This window comes from Salminus brasiliensis, chromosome 6, assembly GCF_030463535.1.
Source record: "Salminus brasiliensis chromosome 6, fSalBra1.hap2, whole genome shotgun sequence".
Lineage (NCBI taxonomy): Eukaryota > Metazoa > Chordata > Actinopteri > Characiformes > Bryconidae > Salminus > Salminus brasiliensis.
Genome location: NC_132883.1, coordinates 30,861,565 through 30,866,334, shown reverse-complemented (window position 1 = coordinate 30,866,334; position 4,770 = coordinate 30,861,565). Strand labels below are relative to the sequence as shown.

Genomic DNA, 4,770 nt, shown 5'->3' with positions numbered 1-4,770 from the left:
GAGGGACAGGCCTGATACTAAGATGCAGGAACTGAACCAAAAAAGGGCAACTCCAGACAGGCAGCTCAGGACATGAGGGGAGAGAGAAAAAGATGAAGATTATTTAAACAACATTAGGCAGGTGCATAAATGTGGGCACCCTTGTTGTTTTATTGATTTGAATACCTTTAGCACTAATTATTAAAACACTACATTTGTTTTGTAAGCTCATTGACCCTTGACCTACATATACAGGCGAATCCAATTATGAGAAGGAGGTTAAAGTGGCCAGTTGCAAGTTTTTCTCCTCTTCTTCTCTGAAGAGTGGAAACATGGCAGCCTCAAAACAACTCACAAATGACCTGAAAACAAAGATCGTTCAACATCATGGTTTAGGGGACGGATACAAAAAGCTCTCTCAGATTTCAGCTGTCAGTTTCCACTGTGACATTGTAGTGTTTAGACTGTAGGTTAAGGTTTAGACTGAAAGCCCCCAATAAGTCACTTCCTAGTAAATTCAGGGGGCAATGTATGGAGACTATAAAACCAGTGTTTTACTGTTCCATTACCCAATTTCAACCAATTTAAAATAACTTCATTGACAATGGCTGCTTTAGGGGCTAGAGATCGTATATTTAACAGCCCAAATTTAACAGTAGAACTGCTTGTACTTGGAAAGATGGAAGAATTTATATAAAATCTAAGATTTTTAAAGCAGATTTTCCGACGTTACAATTACAAACCATGACAGTCTCAATACTGCAGGATTTGAGTGAAATGCTCAGAGTATCACTGATCTATTACGTTTTAATAGAAGCAGAAATGTGACAGAATAAATGGGTGGAAACATGTAAATCACTTACCTGCCAATTATGCAGTTCATTAACCTGACAGTGTGACTGGGAGGGGTCAGTCAGTCCTGGTCTGGCACCTTCTTTATGTTCCCGGAGAGAACGATGTACCCCAGGCGGCTCAGGTGAAAAGGCGTACGACCTCAGCAGCTCTATATATGAATTTCAATGACTCTACGCTGAGAGAGAGAAAGCATAACCTTTCAAAGAGGAGAGTATGTGGAGCAGCATGCTACACTTACAAACATGACAGATAGAAGCTAGAGTCAAAATGTGAAAGGGAGTCTTTGTAGGGACAGACAAGAACAGTCCATCATACCTAGTCTACTATCCAGACACAGGGAAAGCCCTTAAACACAGGCTTGTGAAATTTCATACAAAGTGTGTTAAAGAACAGCAAACCCAGACTGACCAGTCAATGAAAGCTGATGATCCCAAGATGAGATGGGTGCACCCCCCCATTCCAACAGCCAGCAGTGTTGATCAGACTCCAGAAGAGGTTCAAGAGTCCAAAACTGATGCTCAAGATGATGCTCAAACAGAGGGAGACAGACATGGTACACACGTTTCAAAGAGAGATGGGAAAGCACTTCAGGACTGGGTGTCAGATACTGACCAAATTAATTTTTAATACAAGCAGAGAAATTACAGAATAAATGGTTATTAAAATAGAAAAACTATGTAAAATTACTTACCTGCCAACTATTCAGTTCACTAAAATCAGGAACTCGCTGCATCGGGAGGAGAACAGTAAAGAATGATTGTGTCAAAGGCATCACGCTACCACAGTGCCAAGGGAAGCAACCTGGTGAAGTTGGCATCTGGAAAACAGGAGACAGTGGTGTTACTCTTGGGGCTCAATACTTTAAGTGGTTTTCAGTAGAATATCCATCAATGAGAACACTGCCCTGAGGGGTTGTCCTTGAGGGATGAAGCAGGTGAAGGCTGCTGAGTAGAGGGACAGGCCTGATACTAAGAAGCAGGAACTGAACCAAAAAAGGGCAACTCCAGACAGGCAGCTCAGGACATGAGGGGAGAGAGAAAAAGACAAAGATTATTTAAACAAAATTAGGCAGGTGCATAAATGTGGGCACCCTTGTTGTTTTATTGATTTGAATACCTTTAGCACTAATTATTAAAACACTAAATTTGTTTTGTAAGCTCATTGACCCACATATACAGGTGAATCCAATTATGAGAAGGAGGTTAAAGTGGCCAGTTGCAAGTTTTTCTCCTCTTCTTCTCTGAAGAGTGGAAACATGGCAGCCTCAAAACAACTCACAAATGACCTGAAAACAAAGATCGTTCAACATCATGGTTCAGGGGAAGGATACAAAAAGCTCTCTCAGATTTCAGCTGTCAGTTTCCACTGTGAGGAACACTGTGAGGAAATGGAAGACCACAGGCACAGTTCTAGTCACGGCCCGAAGTGGCAGGCCAAGAAAAGGCGAAGGATGGTGAGAACAGTCATAGTCAACCCACAGAAAGGCACCAAAGACCTACATCATCATCTTGCTGCAGATGGAGTCACTGTGCATTGTTCAACTATTCAGCGCAATGACCCAAAACACTGCTCAAAATCTACTAAGGCACTCATGCAGAGGAACAAGGACATTCTGGAACGGCCATCTCAGTCCCCAGACCTGAATATTACAGAAAATCTGGGGTGTGATTTAAAGCTGGAGAACTGGAGATGTTTTGTAAAGAAGAACGTCCAAAATACCTTCAACCAGAATCCAGACGCTCATTGGAAGCAATAGGAAGCGTTTGGAGGCTGTTATTTCTGCAAAAGGAGGATCTACTAAATATTGCAATCTCGCAGAACAGTCTGATTTCCCACAATTAAAACAAGCACATTCTCTCCTACCTTCAACCTCGCCCGCTCCAGAGTCCCCTGCCTCAGTCCAGCAGTACATTAACTGAGCTTGTAACAATGTCTCCTTTTTATTTACTTCACGTGTATAGTCTGAATTCTTAGGGTATTGTAAACTCTGCTCCCTTGTCTTATAACCTTCAAAATCTGATTTGAACAGTCCTGAAAATTAACATTTTTTTTTCCAAAACCTTGATTTAAAATCTTTACATTTCCTAGCAAATACATTCCCTTTACAAAATTCTCTAGACTGAACAGTACTGAGAATTAAATATCGTAAAATCATATCTTAGAAACTTAATTTGAATAAATCTGAAATTCTGAAAAAGTCTCCGCTTTAAACAACCCTGAGAATCAAAATATTCCAAGACAAAATCTTAGAATCTTCCAATTTAAAACACATCTGGATCCCAATAAATTCCCCAGTTCAGACAACTGAGAGACTCAAATGATCTTAAGGCAATGCTTTGGACATCTTCGTCCTTTGAGTCCGGATCGCTGCAAAAAGTCAATGGTCTAAAACAAATGTGAAAATGAAAATATCAAAGGGGTCCAGATTAAAGTAACCTGAAGGTCTAAGAATACGGCGTCTCGTCTCTTCCTGTTTATTCTAAATATGTAAGGCAAACAGTCTAATTCATTTATTTACAGTCACCTCGGGTACAGAGTCTCGGAGTCAGTAGAGTGCCTGAACTGCCTCAGAATCACTCATTGGGATGACGGCGGCCGCCTCTGTCTGTTTCTGATCCTGTCTCTGAAAACTCTGGACCAAGAGGAATACTGGGATCTTGGTGGAACCTCCAAAACTGTGGTAGTGGAATTTGCGTCTCTGCACTTAAAGAATCAACTCGATCAGTCAATCTTAGGAATGTAGAGAAACACTTTAATCCTGCAGTAAACGTAACACCAGTGGAAGACTTCAGAACTGAGTCTGACCAAAAAAAACAAAAACTTGGACCCTCCACCTACTGCTGCTTTAATACATCTGTATACACATCAATATATTTACTGAATGGTGGTAAAATAAGGTAGATAACTCTCCTCATCTATATGTTTAAAACACATTATAATTCAGATTAAAATAGTGCATTCATTACACTGGAGAGGCAAGGCTGGCAGAATTGGTTTAAAACATGAATCTAATGTGTGATCGATGTCAAACAGACTCAACAACACAGGCACACGTTTTGGTTTTCTTAAAAATGACTGAAGACTCAAACATGATTCCAAAAGACAAACAGACGATCCAGCCTTCCCCTACAACAGCAATATTCGGGGTGACTCCTCAAGAGCTTTATCTGGGTAAATCTTGTTCAAAAGGTGCTGGCTAAGACTGCTTAGATTACTTAAAGGAAAAGAGAAAAACCCTCCTACCTAAAATTGGGTGAAGTGGTAAATTTAATACTACTTGGTTTGAGTTTCAAGTTCATCATAAATACAGAAACACTCACATTGGTGGGGGTCATAAAATCAGTTCACACAGGACCCCCTGGAAGCTAATAAACAAACCTACGCCCTTGATTTAGCTTCACAGAGATCTAGTGAACTAAGGTGGTTCACTTCAGACAGGTCTGGACATGTACTGGCTTAAGCAGGTTGGAGGTTTGGAGTCTGACTGTTTGACCTCGTTATCTGTATAAAAGACACCGGTCCACAGCCTCAAACAGGTGCCATTAATACAGGTAACGAGTGGAGGACAGAAGAGCTCCTTAAAGAAGTCTGCAGGTCTGTGAGAGCCAGAAATCTTGCTTGTTTGTGGGTGACCAAATACTTCTTTTCCACCAAAATTTACAAATAAATTCTTTAAAAATCCTACACTGTGTTTCCTGGCTTTATTTCTCATTTTGTCTCTCATAGTTGAAGTGTATCTATAATAAATTACAGACCTCTTATTTGTCTAGGTGGGAGAACTTCACAATCAGCACAATCAGTGGCTGAAGAAATACTTTTTTGCCCCACTGTATATTTAACAGCCCAAATTCAATGCGGAACTGCTTGTACTCAGAAATATAAATTAAGATTTTCTGACATTTCAATTACAAACCATCCGAGAGTCTCAATACTGCA

The 4,770-nt window shown here is 40.4% G+C and overlaps 1 long non-coding RNA gene across 1 annotated transcript; it reads right to left on the bottom strand.

Moving 5' to 3' along the window:
• Positions 1–638: 638 nt before the first annotated feature.
• On the bottom strand, positions 639–4,770 carry LOC140557540 (uncharacterized). Its single transcript, XR_011979830.1, has 3 exons — positions 1,526–4,770; positions 1,243–1,363; positions 639–1,009 (listed from the first exon to the last, which is right to left on the bottom strand). It is a non-coding gene; the product is annotated as an uncharacterized lncRNA (long non-coding RNA).